This window comes from Oncorhynchus nerka, linkage group LG12 (assembly GCF_034236695.1).
Source record: "Oncorhynchus nerka isolate Pitt River linkage group LG12, Oner_Uvic_2.0, whole genome shotgun sequence".
In the NCBI taxonomy this organism is placed as follows: Eukaryota; Metazoa; Chordata; class Actinopteri; order Salmoniformes; family Salmonidae; genus Oncorhynchus; species Oncorhynchus nerka.
The window spans coordinates 75318952-75342419 of record NC_088407.1 but is presented as its reverse complement, the minus strand read 5'-3'; positions in this window follow the sequence as shown (position 1 = coordinate 75342419).

Here is a 23468-nt window from a genome sequence, read left to right as displayed (position 1 = left end):
AACAAAACTAACTTTAACTTTAAACTAAGAAAAAGAAATGAGGTGTGGAAGTATCATAATGTAAGGTGTATGTGAAGGGCATGGATGCGTGCATCTGTGTGTGTGAATGACTGAGTGAAAACAGGTTCATACCTGAAGGAGCGGAGAGAGAGAGAGAGAGGTGATTAGTGACAGTTTAAATACTCTGACGTTCAACGTTCAACGTTCATCTCTAGGGGACAGAACGCATCTCATTCCTGAGCGGTATGACGACTGAGTGGTCCCATCGTGTTTATATTTACGTACTATTATTTGTACAGATGAACATGGTACCTTCAGGATTTCGGAAATTGCTCCCAAGGATGAACCAGACTTGGGGAGGTCTACAATTATTTTGCTGAAGTCTTGGCTGATTTCTTTAGATTTTCCCATGACGTCAAGCAAAGAGGCACTAAGTTTGAAGGTAGACCTTGAAATACATCCAATATATTATTTGTTTTTTTAAATTCACCTTTATTTAACCAGGTAGGCCAGTCGAGAACAAGATAAAGCAAAGCAGTGTGACACAAACAACAACACAGAGTTACACATGGAATAAACAAATGTACAGTCAATAACAAAAATGAAAAGTCTATATACAGTGTGTGCAAATTAGGTAAGATTAGGGAGGTAAGGCAATAAATAGGCCATAGTGGTGAAATAATGACAATTTAGCAATTAAACACTGGAGGGATAGATGTGCAGAAGATGAACCTGCAAGTAGAGATACTGGGGTGCAAAGGAGCAAAAAAATAAATAACAATATGGGGGTGAGGTAGTTGGGTGGGCTATTTACAGATGGGCTATGTACAGGTGCAATGATCTGTGAGCTGCTCTGACAGCTGATGTTTAAAGTTAATGAGGGAGATATGAGGGAGACTCAAACTATGTCAATTAGCCTATCAGAAGCTTCTAAAGCCATGACATAATTTTATGGAATTTTCCAAGCTGTTTAAAGGCACAGTCAACTTAGTGTATATTATCTTCTGACCCACTGGAATTGTGATACAGTGAATGATAGGTGAAATATATGTCTGTAAACAATTGTTGGAAAAATGACTTGTGTCAAGCACGCAGTAGATGTCCTATCCGACTTTTCAATACTTTAGTTTGTTATCAAGAAATGTGTGGAGTGGTTGAAAAACGAGTTTTAATTATTCTAACCTACTGTAAGTGTATGTCAACTTCCAACTTCAACTGTAAGTAGTACATTAAATTATTTGTATGCTTGACTGTTGTTTGAAAAAATAAAAAATGTCTCTCTCTTATCCATAATAATCTCATCATGCAGACTAGCCTACTACCACATCCTAATTTATTGTGTCTGCGAGCTGTTGGCGAGAGCGCAGGTGCCAAGACCAAAGTAGGCACATTTGTTATTTAACGCAACAGTTCTTGTGACAAAACTATTGGTAGAGTTGAAAATGCCATGGAAGCACATTGAACTTTAGATGTTTATTCTGTACAAGAAAACCTAAGCGAAAAAGTATTTTTTGTGTGCACTACGTCATCACGCACTGATTTTTATCCACAACAAGTTTGTTTGGTGGAAACATACCACTGGTGGGAAGATGCGCATATTTTCTATATGCAGATTTTTAAATATTCGCATGAAAATCTGTCACCAATTGGATGGAAACCGAACTAGTGAGAGCAGCTGTGTGTGAATACCACCATAATTGTTCTCACTTTGTTTCCTTCAGTTATAGCAGGTAGAATGATCCTGAGTTAACTTCTCAGGCCAAGGGCATGTGCAATTCAGCTCCCTTAATAATGCAAAATTGCAAATAGAATTTTTCTTGACTTTCACATAATTAGACTTGGTAGCCTAGGATAACGGCGACCCATATGGAGCTATTCATAATTGATAGCCTTTTGATAGAAGTGCCCTCATGCGATGCAGTAATGCTCTATGTGGAATGTAAATCAATCATGTGGGTCTTATTTGGCTTTTCCTTTTTTAATGTTGTTGTATTTTTGGAACAGGGAGATTCTTCATTTCAGGACTCCATGCCTGAAGGAATAACCTTGTGAAGTGCAGAGTCTTCACATTGCTGGTCATGGTGATACGTACTGTATATGATTACTGTTTGCTTGGAGAGCATGGCATATTCATTTTCTTTAGCATATATATAGTATACTGTGTGTATATATATATAATAATGTGAAGAGAGAGGACCAAAAATGTATTGATTTTACAAATGTGTAATCATGAATACCTTTTCATAACCCAACTTTGCAAAACCATGTCTATCTATGACATGACAATACCCTTCAAGCATTGTCCATGCATCTCAATTTAACAAATGTGACATACATCGTAAAGGCTAAAAAACGGTATTGTGTCTGTGATTCCTGATTCAGTACGAATGGACTGCTGATTGATACTAGTCCTCACACGTCCCGTGGAGTCAAATGACTGGTTTATGTTCTGAATGTACAATAATTCACTCCAAAATTGAAATGTGCCATCTGTCAATGGGGTCCCTAATTTCCCCCTGGATATAATGAGGCATGAGAGGAAGGAAAAGTTACCATGGACCACTCTCTCTTTCTCCCTCCTCTCTCTCTCTCTCTCCCTCTGAGTGTGAGACGTGTGTTCATCAGGGTCTAGTGACTCATTGATTGTGGCTGGGGGCATCTTCAGAAACTTTTCAATGGCTTCACGTTTCTCCATCAGCCCCCTCGACATATGACCTACGTCTTCTCCACCAACACCTCAGACCTCAGAGAAAAAACAAGGCCAAGATTCATAGGTTGTCTCGGAGGGTTTGGCATGTACACCAATCTTGTAGATTAAAGAGTTGTTACGGTATGGCCCTTGGTGGCCTACTTCTGATCTGGGATCTGTGATGCACAGTGCCTTTTCGAGCCACTAAAAAGGGCAGGTTGATTAGATTTTTTTTGTCTTGTTTGCAATCGGTGTAGTAGTGGAATATCTGAATATAAAGCCCAATCCATTAACAAAGGAAATCAAGTTTGTACCTGTGGACACATTCAATCAACAAAAGTGTTTTGTGTGGTTTTGGTTTGTTTTATTGGACTCTGTGAGCCGTTAATAATCAACGTAAAGAAATAGATTCTATCAACCGTCACCCAAAAACAAAGATATGAATCTCCTGCAAGGTCACATGAATGATTTTTATATGCTATTAAGATTGTATTGTTGATATAACTCATTGGTAGATATTAAGCCCTTTTCCACAGTGACTGGTCTTTTGGGACTCTCTCCAACTGTTTATATCTGTAGACTCTGTATCTGCAGACGTGGACTAGGAGCAATACAGTAATGTTGTTGATGGGGTCAATCTCAGATTGGTACATCCATTTTTGGACTTTTAAATGAGTAATAGACATTGGACTTTGGAGAATATAACTTATAAATGCCTCATGAGCATACATGTAGATAAACTCATTGGAAGTTCTGGATCTAGAATCATAGACGTGAAAAGATTCTCTCTTACTTTGTGTATTCACTTGGAAACACAAAGCTTGCCTTGATTGGATGTTTTACCCCTGCAGGCTTTTGGATGTTTTACTCCTGCCTTGATTGGATGTTTTTCCCCTGACCACGGAGCTCTGTGATTGGTGTGTTTTCTAATCAGAGGTGACAGTCTGATTACACCGCTGGTCTTGAGAATTAAGGCCACAAAGGGACATTGGACTCACCTTACACTGTCCGGCCAAACAAAAAATAGCTTTATGTCAAAGTATATGCTTCCATGACACCTTACACATCGTAGGACGCTGCGTCCCTGAAATGTTTATTTATTTTGGTAAACCAGGAGACCCTACCCACTAGGCAAAAACTGGTTGAATTAACGTTGTTTACACCTCATTTCAACTCCAAAAATCAATGTGATTATGTTGAATCAATGTGATGATGTTGAATCAATGTGATTATGTTGAATCAATGTGATTATGTTGAATCAATGTGATTATGTTGAATCAATGTGATTATGTTGAATCAATGTGGGAAACTAATTGTATTTGCAAAAAGTAATCAATGTAAAGGGTATTTCATCTTTCTTTTTTTTTTTACATTGAATTCTCAATCAAATGTAAATCAAAACTAGACATTGAACTGACGTCTGTGTCCATTGGGTAGAGACCTGGAAGTAAGCCTTGGATGTTCATTAGTGGGCCACGATGTTGAGTCAACAAAAGCAAATTAATGAGCTGATGAGTTACGAATATAGTTCATGCAAATTGAGTATAATTGTGAATTATATTTTTTTCTCCTGGTTAATTAGATTTGTGCCAGAGAAATGCACTGCAATACAACTTATACAGATTTTCCAAGGTACGATACATTAAAATACGAATAGATAGACAATTGCTACTTGGCTCAGCTCTAATTATTTTGATACCAATGTTTATTTCAAGCTTCAGAGCAGTTACTTTTGCAAAACACAATAAGAAAACAAGAAAAAAGTATTACATTTTGTTTGCTAGTTGGCTCTTGAAATCACAGCGTAATTATTTAAAGTGCATGGGCCAGAGATGAGTGAAAAGCCATTGACATTCCTTCAGCCTACAAGGTTCTTATGAAGAGTGATGACACACGACAACAACAAAAAACCTGTTCCGATGTCTTCAAGTACAGTACCAGTCAAAAGTTTGGACACACCTACTCATTCAAGAGTTGTTCTTTATTTTTAAAATGTTCTATATTGTAGAATAGTAGTGAAGACATAAAAACTATAAAATGACACATATGGAATCATGTAGTAACCAAACAATCAACAAATATTTTAGATTGTAAGATTTTCAAAGTAGCCACTCTTTGCCTGGATGACAGCTTTGCACACTCAACTTCATGAGAATGCTTTTCCAATAGTCCTGAAGGAGTTCCCACATATGCTGAGCACTTGTTGGCTGCTTTTACTTCACTCTGTGGTCCAACTCCTCAAACCATCTCAATTGGGTTAAGATCGGGTGATGGTGGAGGCAAGGTCATCTGATGCAGCACTCCATCAATCTCCTCATTCCAATAGCCCTTTCATAACCTGGAGGTATGTTTTGGGTCATTGTCCTGTTAAAAAACAAATTATAATCCCACTAAGCGCAAACCAGGTGGGATGGCGTATCACTGCAGAATGCTGAGGTAGCCATGCTGATTAAGTGTGTCTTGAATTCTAAATTAATCACTGACAGTGTCACCAGCAAAGCACCCACACACCATCACACCTCCTCCTCCATTCTTCACGGTGGGAACCACACATGCGGAGATCATCCGTTCACCTACTCTTCGTCTCACAAAGACACGGTGGTTGGAACCAAAAATCTCAAATTTGGACTCATCAGACCAAAGGACAGATCTCCACCGGTCTAATGTCCATTCCTCGTCTTTCAAGGACCAAGCAAGTCTCTTATTATTATTTGTGTCCTTTAGTGGTGGTTTCTTTTCTACAATTCGACCAAGAATAACTGATTCACTCAGTCTCCTCTGAACAGTTGATGTTGAGATGTGTCTGTTACTTGAACTCTGTGAAGCATTTATTTGGGCTGCAATCTGAGGTGCAGTTAACTCTAATGAACTTGTCCTCTGCAGCAGAGGTAACTCTGGATCTTTCTTTCTTGTGGCGTTCCTTATTAGAGCCAGTTTCATCATAGCGCCTGATGGTTTTTGCGACTGCACTTGAAGAAACTTTCAAAGTTCTTGAAATGTTCCGGATTGACTGACCTTTATGTTTTAAAGTAATGATGGACTGTAATTTCTGTTTGCTTATTTGAGCTGTTCTTGTCATAATATGGACTTTGTCTTTTACCACATAGGGCTATCTTCTGTATACCCACCCTTACCTTGTCACAACACAACTGATTGGCTAAAACGCAATAACAAATGAACTTTTAACAAGGCACACCTGTTCATTTAAAAGCATTCCAGGTGACTACCTCATGAAGCTGGTTGAGAGAATGCCAAGAGTGTGCAAAGCTGTCATCAAGGCAAAGGGTGGCTACTATTAAAACCTCTTGCTCCTACCTGACACGCAGGCGTCCCATCTAGACATCTGGAAATGCAAATGCACTACGCTAAATGCTAATAGTACTAGTTAAAACTCAAACGTTCATTAAAATACACATGCAGGGTAGTGAATTAAAGCTACACTCGTTGTGAATCCAAGCAACAAGTCAGATTTTTAAAATGCTTTTCGGCGAAAGCATGAGAAGCTATTATCTGATAGCATGTAACGCCCCAAAAGACTCGCAGGGGACGTAAACAAAATAATTAGCATAGTCGGCGCTACACAAAACGCACAAATAAAATATAAAACATTCATTACCTTTGACCATCTTCTTTGTTGGCACTCCTAGATGTCCCATAAACATCACTATTGGGTCTTTTTTTCGATTAAATCGGTCCATATATAGCCTAGATATCGATCTATGAAGACTATAGCGTTTTATAACGTAACGTCATTTCACAAAACACTTCGAAATACTTTTGTAATGCAACTTTGGGTATTAGTAAACGTTAATAAGCGATCAAATTGATCACGAGGCGATGTATATTTTATAGCTGTACGTCTGGAAATAATGTCCGGGTAAATCTCAACCAAAATATCCGGTCGGAGACCGGAAGAAAGGCGTTGCCTTGCGTCTGTTTGACCAAGAAACAAATAGTAGGCAAATGACAAGACTGTTGACATCGTGTGGAAGCTGTAGGTATTGCAACCTCGGCCCCATTAAATGTGGTTCACCTTTATCAATGGGTTGAAGTTGCGCATGGATATATTTATCAATTTTCAGTGATCAGATTTTCCTGCACTTTTCGATGAAACGCACGTTCTGTTATAGTCACAGCAGTGATTTAACCAGTTTTATAAACGTCTGAGTGTTTTCTATCCACACATACTAATCATATGCATATACTATATTCCTGGCATGAGTAGCAGGGCGCTGAAATGTTGCACGATTTTTAACAGAATGTTCGAAAAAGTAGAGGGTCGACTTAAGAGGTTTAATCTCTACAGGATCAGTGTCCCGACCTCAGGACGGTTGAGCTAACGTAGGCTAATGAGTTTGTAAGTAACAAGAACATTTCCCAGAACATAGACATATCTGATCTTTGCAGAACGCTTACATTCTTGTTAATCTAACCACACTGTCCAATTTACAGTAGGTATTACAGATACATTATGGCATTTCTCCTGCATTTCAAATGTGATGGTGCAATTTTTTCCTTTGTACTATCTTCTACCAAATCTAATGTGTTATATTCTCCTACATTCATTTCACATTTCCACAAACTTGAAAGTGTTTCCTTTCAAATGGTATCAAGAATATGCTTCAGGTCCTGATCTACAGGCAGTTAGATTTGGGTATGTCATTTTAGACGAAAATTGGAAAAACGGGCATATCCTGATTAACCTGTCTCCTCCCCTTCGTCTACACTGATTGAAGTGGATTTAACAAGTGACATCAATAAGGGATCTTAGCTTACACCTGGATTCACCTGGTTAGTCTATGTCATGGAAAGAGGTGTTCCTAATGTTTTGGACACTCAGTGTAGATTATACTTTTCTTTCTTCAAACAGGCATACAAAATTGTGTAATATAATAATTAAGTCAAAAAACATTTAATTACCCACAATCCACTGAAAACAGACCCACATGGCCACAAGATAGGAAGTGCAAGGAGATTTAAACCAGACTTCCAACAAATTAAATCTCTTAATTGTCTCTATCCTCATAAAATATACATACATTTTTTTGAGCAACATATTAAGTTGGATTTATTCTAAATGTTTTGGTAAAATTAAATGAATAAATCATTGAAACGACTTGCATCCATTTTTTTAAGTATATGTTGGTAGTAGTTTGTAAATTTGTAATCATCAAATAATACATTAATAACACAACATTAAGTGCTGTTATTGTGAAGTGGAAACTTCTAAGAGCAACAACGGCTCAGCCGCGAAGTGGTAGGCCACATAAGCTCACAGAACGGGAGTGCTGAACAGTGTAGCGCATAAAAATCATCTGCCTCAGTTTCAACACTCATTACTGAGTTCCAAACTGCCTCTAGAAGCAATGTCAGCACAATAACTTCCTCGGGAGCTTCTTGAAATGGGTTTCCAGTGCCGAGCAGCCACACACAAACCTAAGATCACCATGTGCAATGCCAAGCGTCAGCTGGAGTGGTGTAAAGTTCTGGAGCATTGGAAATGCGTTCTCTGGAGTGATGAATCAATCACACAAATCTGCGTTTGGCAGATGCCAGTAGAATACAAACTGCCCAAATCCATAGTGCCAACTGTAAAGTGTGGTGGAGGAGGAATAATGGTCTGGGGCTGTTTGACATGGTTCGGGCTTGGGCCCTTTGTTACAGTGAAAGGAAATATTGATGCTACAGCAAACAGTGTAGCTTTAGACAATTCTCTGCTTACAACTTTGTGGGAACAGTTTGGGGAAGGCCTTTTCCTGTTTCAGCTTTGTGCCCCCGTGCACAAAGCGAGGTACATACAGAAATGGTTTGTTGAAATCGGTGTGGAATAAATTGATTGACCTACACAAAGCCCTGACCTCAACCACATTGACCATCTTTGGGATGATTGGAATGCCGACTGCAAGCCAGGCCTAATCGCCCAACATCAGTGCTCCACCTCAATAATGCTCTTGTAGGCTGAATGGAAGCAAGTCCCTGCAGCAATGTTCCAATATTCTAGTGGAAAGCCTTCCCAGAAGAGTATGGGCTGAAATAGCAACAAAAGGGGGACCAACTCCATATTAATGCCCATTACTTTGGAATGGGATGTTTGACGAACAGGTGTCCACAGACTTATTTTCATAGTGTCTATGTATTTTTTTCTGTGTGTTTTGATGCTGCCTTTTACATGCACTGAAACCCCAAAAGGTGTTTTCACAACACTCTCTTAAAAACACCAATATTCAGGATGGGTGTTTGGGAGTAGTTCTATTCTGTTTAAAGAACCTTTCTGTGTGTCGTAACATTCTAACACCTCCAAAAACCACATCTCAGTTTAGGTGCGTTACTTTTCATGGTTTCATTACACAATCATGGTGTTTTGAGTCTTTCTATTTTTACGGTGTGGTGAGACTTCTAAAGAACGGTGTAGAGACATTCATCTTCCCATGTTCCCTTCCTCTGAGCAATCCCTGCTCTCAACAGCCTGCCATGCTCCATCCAGCCCGGTGTTGGATCCTACAGACTCCAAAGCCTGGCACACGGTTCAAAGCCAATTCTCTTCCGCACCACCCAAGTGATGAGAAGCTACTCATCATGGTGTTTTGTTTCATCTCAGATTAACAAAGGCTTTTTTACTTTACTTTAGTTACTTAAATTGTCACTTCTTCCCTGTACACCTCTCCCTGTTCTGTTCAAAAGCAAGACGAAATTCAATTACGCTACCTTTTCCCCAAGTCAGAGAGTGAGGCAAATACAGTGACTCTAGTCTACACTCTATGGAGGAAGGCAAAACAACTTGCATATTGCTAAATATGGACTTAGCCTATTCTACACCAGCCACTGTACTGAACATGCACAGTAGTGTTTTTGCCGATCATTGCCTTTGTAGTCTTTCACAGTAGGGTGCCAACTCATCACTTCTAATCCTGCTTCATGTGCATCTGTCCTCTGTTCCACCTCCGTGTCCCCCTGAGACAGAGTTGTGTTAAGTGTGTTATGTAGAGATGCTATCGCCCTTCAGGACCTAAAATATATTTCTGGAGCATAATCCAGTGCTGAGTGGGCCTTTAAGCAGCCTTGAACAGCCTCACGCCCGCTCTCTGTAACCACAGATGGGAGAGTGAATGTCAGGGACGGGCAGACAGACAGACGGCCTGTCTGGAGCCTCTGGTTATTGCCCTCATTGATTGAGACAGATGCATGGGTGAACTGAGGGACGGCTTTACAAATGGAAGCTGAGACGAGACCACCACGACCGCTGAGGAATTGCACACTCCAGGCGACTCGCTCTCGATTGATTGTCAGTTTGGCCGCTTATGTTCTCACCCATTGGATTGGAGATAGTGTTGGATGGATTGAACTTCCATCGAGCTCAGAGTTTCTCTGTTAAGACTGATAAACTGAGAGTTATTTTTAAAGTTATTTTTAAACCTGCAATAACAGATAAAATGCCACTGTTATTAGGATATTCTGAGAATGCTACAGTCATGGAATTACATAGGCCTGTATAATCCCCTGAATGAATTATAGGATCTCTGTAACTACACTACTTTAAGAAATGCCAGTTGTTGAGAAAATTCTGAGATAGTTTTTGGTTAAACTTCTGGAAGTTTCATTTCATTTCTGTACCTTATTGTGAAATGAAGTGAAACTTCCAGAAGCTGTAAAATGGGGACCATGATGTCAGGTGGGCGATGTACTGTATAAGTATACATTAATTACAAGTAAGTACCCCTCAAGATACACTTCATTTTAATGAGCTAAATCCTGTGTAACGCCTAGTAATTACATTGTACTTAGGCAAACATTACATGTACTATGCTCTGAAATAGTGTATTTGTCCACATCTGGGATGCCTACTGATCAACCTAGTTATCCTAGATGGTACACTTCATTTTGGGGGATAGCAACAGCACTGAGTCGAGATACAGATTGAATATTTCACATTCAAGGATAAGTAATTAGAGCCTATTGAGAATAGGCTATAATCTCTCAGACACCCAGCGCATTCATGAGGGATCACAACCTTTGTGACAGTTATTACTGTATGCAGCTGAGAAGAAGAAAACCACTAAGTTGATGAATTTAGTGGAAACCTGTCCATTTGTAACAAGCATTGCGACAAGCATTAATTATTAAACCCATCCATTACATACCACAATTACTACCAGTTACAGTACATGTCATTATTACACTGCAACTATGAGTTTTTGCAATTATCTGCAATACCTGGTACAGTGTAATTACACAGATAATTGTAATTACAATGATATGGGGCAGCAGGTAGCCTAGTGGTTAGAGCGTTGGGCCAGTCTCCGAAAGGTTGCTGGATTGAATCCACAAGCTGACAAGGTAAAAATCTGTCTTTCTGCCCCTGAACAAGGCAGTTCCGCAGTAGGCTGTCATTGTAAATAAGAATTTGTTCATAACTGACTTGCCTAGTTAAATAATGTAATTATATATATATATAAATAAAACTTTAAATTAAGTTTTACCAGGTTTTTTTCTGGTGCGTTTGAGCACTGTCTGACATCGACTTGACAACTCCAACAGCAGCAAATTAAATGACTCCGCATGAGGACCTACATGTAAATATATTACAAAATCTTCTTGAACATTAAAACCCTTTACAACAAAGCTTTCTAAGTGTCCAACAAGCTTTTGCTGCCCTTAACCTTGTTCTGAACACCTCCAAAACAAAGGTGATGTGGTTTGGTAAGAAAAATGCCCCTCAACCCAAAGGTGTGATTACTACCTCTGAGGGTTTAGAGCTTGAGGTTGTCACCTCATACAAGTACTTGGGAGTACGTCACTGCTCTCTATACTCCTCTGAAACTGGTCATCGCTGTATACCTGTCGCAAGACCCACTGGTTGATGCTTATTTATATAACCCTCTTATGCCTCACTCCCCCCTGTCTGAGATACCTACTGCAGCCTTCATCCTCCACATACAACACCCGCTCTGCCAGTCACACTCTGTTAAAGGTCCCCAGAGTACATACATTCCTAGGTCGCTCGTCTTTTCAGTTCACTGCACCTAGCGACTGGAACAAGCTCCAACAAACACTCAAACTGGACAGTTTTATCTCAATCTCTTCATTCAAAGACTCCATCATGGACACTCTTACTGACAGTTGTGGCTGCTTTGTGTGATGTATTGTTGTCTCTACCTTCTTGCCCTTTGTGCTGTTGTCTGTGCCCAATAATGTTTGTACCATGTTTTGTGCTGCTACCATGTTGTGCTGCTGACACGTTGTGTTGCTACCATGTTGTTGTCATGTTGTGTTGCTACCATGCTGTGTTGTCATGTGTGGCTGTCATGCTATGTTGTTGTCTTAGGTCTCTTTTGATGTAGTGTTCCCTTGTCTCTCTTGTCGTGATGTATGTTTTGTGTCACACCCTGATCTGTTTCACTTGTTTACATTTACATTTACATTTAAGTGCTTGTCAAATTGGTGCATTCACCTTATGACCTCCAGTGGAACAGTAGTGCATCTAAATCTGTTTCATCCTGTCCTTAAAGAGGTGCTTGTCTTCGCTCCCCCTGATCTGTTTCACCTGTCCTTGTGCTTGTCTTCACTCCCCCTGATCTGTTTCACCTGTCCTTGTGCTTGTCTTGTCGCTCTACCCTGATCTGTTTCACCTGTCCTTGTGCTTGTCTTCGCTCCACCCTGTTCTGTTTCACCTGTCCTTGTGCTTGTCTTTGCTCCACCCTGATCTGTTTCACCTGTCCTTGTGCTTGTCTTTGCTCCACCCTGATCTGTTTCGCCTGTCCTTGTGCTTGTCTTCACTCCCCCCTGATCTGTTTCACCTGTCCTTGTGCTTGTCTTCACTCCCCCCTGATCTGTTTCACCTGTCCTTGTGCTTGTCTTCGCTCTACCCTGATCTGTTTCGCCTGTCCTTGTGCTTGTCTTCACTCCCCCCTGATCTGTTTCACCTGTCCTTGTGCTTGTCTTCACTCCCCCCTGATCTGTTTCACCTGTCCTTGGGCTTGTCTTCACTCCCCCCTGATCTGTTTCACCTGTCCTTGGGCTTGTCTTCGCTCCACCCTGATCTGTTTCACCTGTCCTTGGGCTTGTCTTTGCTCCACCCTGATCTTTTTTCACCTGTCCTTGTGCTTGTCTTCGCTCCACCCTGATCTGTTTCACCTGTTCTTGTGCTTGTCTTCACTCCCCCCTGATCTTTCACCTGTCCTTGTGCTTGTCTTCACTCTACCCTGATCTGTTTCACCTGTCCTTGTGCTTGTCTTCGCTCCACCCTGTTCTGTTTCACCTGTCCTTGTGCTTGTCTTTGCTCCACCCTGATCTGTTTCACCTGTCCTTGTGCTTGTCTTTGCTCCACCCTGATCTGTTTCGCCTGTCCTTGTGCTTGTCTTCACTCCCCCCTGATCTGTTTCACCTGTCCTTGTGCTTGTCTTTGCTCCCCCTGATCTGTTTCACCTGTCCTTGTGCTTGTCTTCACTCTACCCTGATCTGTTTCACCTGTCCTTGTGCTTGTCTTCACTCCCCCCTGATCTGTTTCACCTGTCCTTGGGCTTGTCTTCACTCCCCCCTGATCTGTTTCACCTGTCCTTGTGCTTGTCTTCACTCCCCCTGATCTTTCACCTGTCCTTGTGCTTGTCTTCACTCTACCCTGATCTGTTTCACCTGTCCTTGTGCTTGTCTTCGCTCCACCCTGATCTGTTTCACCTGTGCTTGTCTTCGCTCTACCCTGATCTGTTTCACCTGTCCTTGTGCTTGTCTTCGCTCCACCCTGATCTGTTTCACCTGTCCTTGTGCTTGTCTTCGCTCTACCCTGATCTGTTTCACCTGTCCTTGTGCTTGTCTTCGCTCTACCCTGATCTGTTTTACCTGTCCTTGTGCTTGTCTTCGCTCTACCCTGATCTGTTTCACCTGTCCTTGTGCTTGTCTTCGCTCCACCCTGTTCTGTTTCACCTGTCCTTGTGCTTGTCTTTGCTCCACCCTGATCTGTTTCACCTGTCCTTGTGCTTGTCTTTGCTCCACCCTGATCTTTTTCACCTGTCCTTGTGCTTGTCTTCGCTCCACCCTGATCTGTTTCACCTGTCCTTGGGCTTGTCTTCGCTCTACCCTGATCTGTTTCACCTGTCCTTGTGCTTGTCTTCGCTCCACCCTGTTCTGTTTCACCTGTCCTTGTGCTTGTCTTTGCTCCACCCTGATCTGTTTCACCTGTCCTTGTGCTTGTCTTTGCTCCACCCTGTTCTGTTTCACCTGTCCTTGTGCTTGTCTCCAACCCCCTGCAGGTGTCTCCCATCTTCCCCATTATCCCCAGTGTATTTAATACCTGTGTTTGTTTGTCTGTTGCCAGTTCGTCTTGTCAAGCGTACCAGGCTGAATGGTCGGCCTGCCTTTTGCCTGCCCCTTGTATTTTAATAAATATCAGAGACTCTAACCATCTGCCTCCTGTATCTGTGTCTGGGTCTCTTGTCGTTATATTTGATATGTTTTAATCCCAGCCCCCGTCACCTTCTGGTAGGCCGTCATTGTAAATAAGAATTTGTTCTTAACTGACTTGCCTAGTTAAATAAAGGTTTAATAAAACAATTATATCAAAAAAATATGATTCAATGTTCAAGAACATTTTGATTGAAATATAAATTAAATACACAGATATTTCCAGGAACACTTTTTCCTTCCCTTTCACTATGTACATTGACCACCCCACAGAATGAAGTAGAGCTATAGCATCTCTATGGACCATACTTCCAGACCACATGAACCTACCTCCTCTTTCCCTTAAAAAGCAATCATGAGAAGGTGAGAGTCCTCTTCTCTGCCACAATGGCTATTACCCCTATTGAAATACCTAAACTCCCCACCAAGTCAAAAGCAGCCAGGTATTACGCTTGACCCTCCTATACCTTCCCATGGGCTCATCGCCCTCCACTACTCCAGGCATCTCCACATCTCCAGGCCAGCCAAGCCGCTCGGCTAACTTCATTGGGAATACTCTTGCTCCGGTCCACTTCCCTCGCTCCATTCCGGGAGCGACCCACACTTACCTTCCATTTTCACTCTCACTCAGGCTCGGAGAGAAGGGAGGCATAAACGGCCATCCATCAGGCAGAGAGACTGGGAAGACGTCACCTGCAGGGACCCTGGGATACATCTCTTTATGGGCCACGGCACGCCTTTAATAGTGACATTTAACATCTTAACACCCCTCATTTATTTTTCATTGAGCAGTGGCTTTTAAAAATACACCAGGGAGCCAGTGTTAAACTGCGAACCTGATGCACGCTAAATTAATCATTTTGGACTTGTGTAATGGTAATATAATGTTAACGGCTTTGTTATGTCTGCGTAACTGACAGGCCTTTAGATGACACTATTGTGAGTTTGACGGATGCCTTATTAGAAGAGAGATACAATGTGGTAGTGAGGAAGAGGAAAGATCCTTTACTGCAATGTGTCAGTGATAGCATTATAATATAGAATGAGGTTGTGTGGTTTGAACAGTGCTCAAATTGTGATTTTCCATCATTCCATTCCCAGTCCCCATATATACCTTATGAAATTCCATGTTTATTTGGAACCATGGCTGAGAGTGAAGCCACAGACAAACATTAACATGTGAACACACATGATCTAACTGCTCAAATTATTTATGTTTTTGTTGTTCCAATGGGATGACTAGTGACAGTTTTCGGACTGGTAGAGATCTGATGGTGCTAGAAGTTGCAGCATGACTGATGTCTAATGTAGTATTGATTGAATTGTAATTCTTGCCAGAGAGCTTTGACAAACGGTTGTCATGTCAGAAGATACCCCCCTGCTGAAACCGTAGCTTAAGTTTTATCACAATGTCTAGTTCTAGCCTGGTTCCAGATCTGTCTGTGCTCTTGTCAAGCCAAACATGACATGATAATTCCATAAGGAGTTGGCAAGAGAGAAGAAATAGACTGACACCTAGATCAGGAAGTGTGACAATTTCGAAGGTTATAAAGTGCAATGCACTTCTTCACAGATCCAGATAATGTTATTTGCATGTGATTGGTTCAACTTTGGTTCAACTTTGACCAATAGTATAACTTAAAGAGACTATTGCATTCTTCACCAGTTGACCTGTGTCATAACATTGCAGGAAGTGTGATTGCGTAAAACAAAACCAACCACCAGACAGTTATATAAGCTACTGTGAATCTACAGGCCGTTAGAAGTGCAAGTGTCTGTGAATGTATGTTGTCAAAGCTAAGCAGACACACAATCAGTCAAAAGTTTGGACACACCTACTCTTTCAAGGGTTTTTCTTTATTTGTACTATTTTCAACATTGTAGAATACTAGTGAAGACATCAAAACTATGAAATAACACATGGATTCATGTAGTAACCAAAAAAGTGTTAAACAAATCAAAATATATTTGATATTTGATATTCTTAAAGAAGGATATTTAAGCCTTGAGACAATTGAGACATGGATTGTATATGTGTGCCATTCAGAGGGTGAATGGGTAAGACAATAGATTTAAGTGCCTTTGAACGGGGTATGGTAGTTGGTGCCAGGTGCTCTGGTTTGAGTGTGTCAAGGATAGCAACGCTGCTTGGTTTTTCACACTTAACCGTTCCCCATGTGCGTCAAGAATGGTCCACCACCCCAAGGACATCCAGACAATTTGTTACATTTCACCATAAAACCAAACAGTATTACGTATTTGAGTGAGGTGGATATAGCATTTTGCAAAAAAAAAAACATTTATCTGAAATTAAATCATCAAGCGTTAGATTTTAATGAAATACATGTATGTTAACCCTATACCATGATTAGATAGTGATAAAACACACCAATCTCTTTCAGAATTTATTGAAACAATAAACTCTAATTTACCAACATTTATGAAAATGGATGTAGTGTTTTGGAATGAAAGTCTTCATATATGCAGTATGTAGTGTACGTTGAATGACCTCACATCACAATCAAATATCTAAATGCTGTATACAGGTATTATGAACACGATTTGTTCTCTACAGAGCTGGTCAATTAGCCGAGTGCTAAACAAGTGTGTAGGCTGAGCATCTCAGGTGCTGCGGAGTGCTCACTGAAAGGAAACCCTCTCCTCTCTCTCACCCAACATCCTGATCAATAGCTGTGTTCTCTGGAAGTCTGTGTCCCACAGCAATTATCACACGCGCCAGAGAGCAACACTGGGGTCAAAATCCATTTGACCTCCTCTCAGCAAAGTCAAAACAAAGATGCGGTACTCACGCCTCACTTAGCATCATTACCAGAATCACCACCCACCAGGCTAAGACATGGAGAGGTCGTAAAGCATATTATGAGCTAGTAGTCAAGCAATATTAACTATGAAGCTTTCAACTGTGGTAAACAGTCCTTCCTGGAGTTAAGTTGAGTTGTCCTCTATAAGTTGGACAGCGACAGTGGGAAGAAAAAGTATGTGAACCGTTTAGAATTACCTGGATTTCTGCATAAATTGGTCATAAAATGTTATTTGATCTTCATCTAAGTTACAACAATAGACAAACACAGTCTACTTAAACTAATAACACACAAACAATTATTATTGTTAATGTTTTTATTGAACACACCAACACACCGTATAAACATTCACAGTGCAGGTTGGAAAAAGTATGTGAACCCTTGGATTTAATAACTGGTTGACTCTCCTTTGGCAGCAATAACCTCAACAAAACATTTTATGTATTTGCGGATCAGACCTGGGCAACAGTCAGGAGGGATTTTGGACCATTCCTCTTTAAAAAACTATTTCAGTTCCACAATATTCTTGGGATGTCTGATGTGAACCGCTCTCTTGAGGTCATGCCACAGCACTCTGACTGGGCCACTCCAGAAGGCGTAGTTTCTTCTGTTCAAGCTGTTCTGTTGTTGATATACTTCTGTCTTTTGGGTGGTCACCCTTTTGTATCACCTAACTTATGTTGAGCTTCAACTGGCAGACAGACATTCTCCTGCAAAATCTCTTCATAAACTTGGGAATTCATTTTTCCGTTTTCCGTTTTCCGTATTGTAGACTCATCAACAGAGATGTTAGCATGTTCCAGAGATTTCTGTAAGTCTTTAGCTGACCCTCTAGGATTCTTCTTAACCTCATTGATCATTCTGCGCTGTGCTCTTGCAGTCATCTTTACAGGACCGACACTCCTAGGGAGAGTAGCAACAGTGCTGAAATTTCTCAATTTATAGACAATTTGTCTTACCGTGGACTAACTTTTAGAGATACTTTTGTAACCCTTTCCTTCTTTATGCAATTACTAATCTTAGGTCTTCTGAGATTTCTTTTGTTTGAGGCAGGGTTCACATCAGGCAATGCTTCCTGTGAATAGCAAACTCAAATTGTGTGATTGTTTTTTATTGGGCAGGGCAGCTCTAACCAAAATCTCCAAACTCATCTCATTGATTAAATGCCAGGTTAGTTGACTCCTGACTCCAATTAGCTTTTGGAGAAGTCATTAGCCTAGGGGTTCACATACTTTTCCCAACCTACACTGTGAATGTTTCAATTATATATTCAATATAGACAAGAACAATACAATAATTTGTGTGTCATTAGTTTAAGCACACTGAGTTTGTCTATTGTTGTGAGTTAGATGAATATCAAATCAAATGTTATGTCAAATTTATACAGAAATCCAGGTAATTCCAAAGGGTTCCCATACATTTTCTTGCCACTGTACACTTTAATCTCCCAGCACAGTATTGCATTAACGGGTGGGAGTAGGTACAATTTTGAGGATATCCCAAAACCCGGCCCCTTGGCCCCAAGGCAAGTCCGTTAACCACATTCCCAAGAGAATTACGTAGCTACCTTGGATAAGTTTGTAATTCACTTAGTAGACTAGTGGTTTTACGTTATGCATACTTTGTCTGTGCAAACTACCCCACTTTCAATGATCAGCAATGATGAAAAATGTATATTTTGATTTGAAAATTAGTAACACTTTATAGACCAGATGAATACAATCTTCCCTCTTCGGTTAACTTTCATTTGCCCTTCAGCTACTGTATCTCCCATGTGCTTCCCTCCTTTTCCGCAGCTTACTCTTGCCAAGAGGAGGAAATTAAAAGCTAACAATGAGTTGTTGTGCCAATGTGATGTGTGTAGAGAGCATGTCTGTTTCCAAGTTGGGGGAAAGCTTTGTGCTGTAGCTAGCTACTGTATTTGAGGTGGTCATCAATCATGCTTTTAGGAACCATTACTGCCTGTCTCTTGTTCCCCTGTGGGAAATGTGGGCTGGAACACTTTGAAACTCCTAGCTGTTAGCTTGTCTTCCTTCCTATCTGAAGTGGGTGTGCAGTTCCGTTCTGTCTGAGTTTACTGGCTCTGCAAGTGTTCGCCTAGTGTCGCCTAGCTGCCAAAAGTGAAAGCTGGAGAGGGTGACCGAGATATCCAAGGTCTTGAGATACAGCCAGCTGTTAGTTTTAGTTGTAGACGTAGCTATGATAATTTTCCCATCTTTCCCCAGTGAGACAGAAAAGCATGGCATGGATTTTAATCTCTCTCAGATCATGTCCCTATTATCTTATTCATTGATGTACCATATCTGTTCCAGCTCACTGTCAGAGTGGAAAACAAGTCAGCTATGAAAAATAAAAATAGTAAAGAACAAAAGTAAAGCTGCGACCTAGAAATCAAATCATCAGAATGTCGTAGAAACCACAATTAACATTGTTCCTTGGCATTTATGGGTTTTAATGTGATGGTAAAGAATAGCTATGGATAATGAGGTGTTACATTTGGTGTTAAATATGCAGTGTATTGACAGACGATGTTCCGGCAAATAAGAATAAATGGGAGCTGAGAGTGGAGTGTGGGAGTGACAACTAAGGGTCATTTCTTGATCTAAACACAGTTGCTTAGTTATTTATTACTACCATTTCCAATACCAGGGTCCAAGTTCTGGGAATATCCCCCCAACCAAACTGAGAGTTATTAGATAAGCCGTATTTGACCCACATGCAAATGAGAGTGAGATTAAGATGATTCCAACATACGTCAATACTTTTAGCTCTGAGGGGAAATAACTAAAAGAGCTGAGTTATTTTGTCTTGTTTTGAATAGCTTAACAAGAAGCGTGAAAAAGCTTGAAAATGTTTGATAAACCCTGTTTACTCCTTGTACCAGAGCAGATATGTATACACATAGAATGAGGGCATTACAATGAAAGCTGTGAACTATGCTAAGCTATAAATATGGCATGACCCATCCCACATAAAGATAATGAGAGTTAATGAGAGCATACACACTACAGATCTTCTTTGGGCGTGGCCCCTTTTTTCTCAATTTCTGCCTGAATGATGTGCCAAAGTTAACTGCCTGTTGCACAGCCCCTGAAGCAGGGATGTGCATATAATTGGTACCATTGGAAAGAAAACACGTTGAAGTTTGTAGAAATGTTAAAATGATGTAGAAGAATATAACACAATAAATATGGTAGGAGAAAATCCAAAGAAAACCCAACCGGAAATGTTTTTGGTTTGTTTGAGAGACCATGTTCTTACAATGGCAAGTATAAGGGCATACTAGCTCCCAGGATGCAATTCCTATTGCTTCCACAGGGTGTCAGCAGTCTATGTTCATGGTTTCAGGCTTGTAACTTCCAAAACAAATAAGAAATATCAGTTTTAGTACAGGGACACAGTCTTGGAAATTCGTGTTGGCGCTCGTTATGAAGACAGAATGCACCTGCTAAAATCGGTTTCCTATTGAACATACTTCGTTCCATAAGACATATCGTTTGATTACATTCTAGGGTATCTGAGTGGTGAATAGAAAGGTATTTTGACTTGTTGAAACAAAGTTTAGGGGTAGATTTTCGGATTCCTTTCTCTCCAGGTTGAACGGGTGGATTACTCAAATCGATGGCGCCAACTAAACAGACTTTTTGGGATATAAAGAAGGATTTTATCTAACCAAACGATACTACATGTTATAGCTGGGACCCTTTGGATGACAAATCAGAGGAAGATTTTCAAAAAGTAAGTGAATATTTAATCGCAATTTGTGAATGTATGAAACCTGTGCCGGTGGAAAAACATTTTGATGTGGGGCGCCGTCCTCAAACAATCGCATGGCATGTTTTCACTGTAATAGCTACTGTAAATCGCACAGTGCAGTTAGATTAACAATCAATTAAGCTTTCAAACAATATAAGACACTTATATCTACCTAAATGTTTAACATCCATAATATTTCTGATTATTTATTTGAATTGCGCGCCATCCAGTTTCACCGGAAGTTGTCCTGCTAGCGGGACGCCTAGCCCTAAAAGGTCTTCTTTTCTTCCGGCCTAGCACTATACCACCTGTATAGTGTACATTTAAAGACATTGATTAGCTAAAGCAGGTGTCTTGGTGCTGAACTAGGACAAAAGCTTCTTAAAATACTCACCGAAGCCAAAAATGTCAATGACCTGATGTGCTGTTATCCGAGATAACAAAGGAAACTTGTTTTGAATTAAAACTTGCATTTGCTGCTATTCCTACCATCTTTGAGCAGATTCAACAACTATATGGCATCTAAACTTTGGAGAAGTAGCTAATACCCGTACATCCTCTAAACCAGGAATTCCCAGACTGGGTACGTGCAATGCCATCGGGGGTACGCCAAATAAAAATGTTATTCACATTTAAATATATACATTTTCAAACAGTCCATTTATATTTTCTGAAAGGGCTATATGTTTAGCTTCATTTCACTGCCAAAAATAAAATGAAACCATCTAAGTGTTCAGCGAAATAACAACACGATGTCAAATATATAGCCTAGTCAAATAACTAACATCCAATCACATTAACCATTACTCTCTCACAGGAATTCCACTAATGGTCCGTATATAACCAAACGTAGCTGCTGCTCATGTTGGTATCTGTACTGATAGCGCAAAAGCCATGACAGGGAGACATAGTGGAGTGGTAACGCGCGTGCAAGCAGTTGCTCCCGACACCACTTGGGTACACTGCAGAGGCTCTTGCTGCCAAGGGAAGGCCTGTGTCATGACGTTGGCCTGGGGATAGGTTTATGACAGTCATAAATACCTCTTCCCCCCCGTTTCCTCTCTCTACCCTACTGATGTTACATTTGCAAACACCTTGGTTAACATAGAGATTCTGGGAACATCAGAAGGTGGGGGGAAATTAACTGTATTCTGATAATCCGACCAATGGAACATATGCAGTGGTACTTAATGAATATTATGTCAGTTCGGTTGTCATCTGAGACATTCTCATCAATGATAAGATGACATAAACTCTAAAGTGGAAAGTCTACACATCAGAGTTATCGGATTCACATGGAATTGTTGTTCAATTTAAATGTTTGAATATGAAATTATTCGTGATGGGATGAAATGTGATTTTAGCTTCTAAAATGTGAGATTTGGGTTTTCATGAGTGAATTAGGCCCGACTCAGTGGCCCGCCCACGTGAAGAGACATAGGTTGTAAACTATGAAACACACCCCTTTTCTCCCTTCCTATATAAAGCCTTGACGACAATATAACCTCCTGTTCCGAGGATGTGAGGACGACGGTCCGATGTCAGAATGGTTCAGATAATAACTACACAACGAAGCCAACATCAGCGTGAGCTTTGGTTGCGAATGGTATGAACTTTGAACTCTTATTCACTACAGAAGTGATACCTCCTAGCTGTTGAGTTAGCAACAGCAGCTGCAAACGCAGGTTAGGAAGGAACAGACAGAGTACCCCGTCTACCACACAACGATGTTACTACAACGTAACCAATTACCAGCAGACATTCTTCAAAGGACAAAGGACTCGGTTGGGCAACACGGCCTTCTATCTACCACCAACTTACTGAAGCGCAGCTCAGAGTAAATATTTATTTAATTTTCCCTTTCCAAATGGGCGGTAATTTAGAATGCATAAGATACTGTATTTACGACAGCACAGCTTCTCCCTGTGTCCCTCAGTCTTCCCACTCTTTCACTCAAACCTAGCCCCTTTTGTTTTGTGTAACCGGCTGTCATATCTGTTCCGCCCGCTAGGGACATTTTCCTTTATGACGTAATTTGTAATCAAGTTATGATTAATTATGTGTATGTGTAATTCTGTGTGATTAGTTAGGTATTTAGCAAATAAATAATTAAACATAATTTTGTATTGCTGATTCAACTTGTTAGCCAGGGTTCGTGCAGATAACCAAGAATTTACAACTTTCAGATGAGACTGAATTAAGGTGAGGATTAATATTGACTGCTATTGATGTAAAATATTACTAGGTCTTTAAGAGTTTTTTTTTAAAAATTATTTTATAGAATGGCATGTCATATCACTTAATCCGGCATAGCCAAAGACACGACACCTGACAGCTTGAAAGACATTTTGGACACTACAGTGAAAAAAGTTAACTTTGTTAAAATCAATCCCCCTGAACTCTCATGTTCTTTCTGCACAATGCAATGATATGGGTAGTGACCATGTAACGCTTTTACAACATACAGAAGTGGGCTGCTTTTCAAGGGGCAAAGTATTGACACGTTTTTTTAAATTGAGAGACTAAAGTTTTCTTTACTGACCATAATTGTCACTTGTCTGATTGCATGATGACGAGTTTCTCACACGACTGACCTATCTGGGTGATGCGTTTTTTCCGCCTGAATGATCTGAATCTAGGATTACAGGGACTCTCCTAAACTATATTTAATGTGCGGGACAACGTTGAGGCTATGATTAAGAAGCTGGAGCTCTTCTCTGTCTGCATTAACAAGGACAACACACAGGTCTTTCCATCATTGTGTGATTTTTTTGTGCGCAAATAAACTCAAGCTTATGTGACATAGG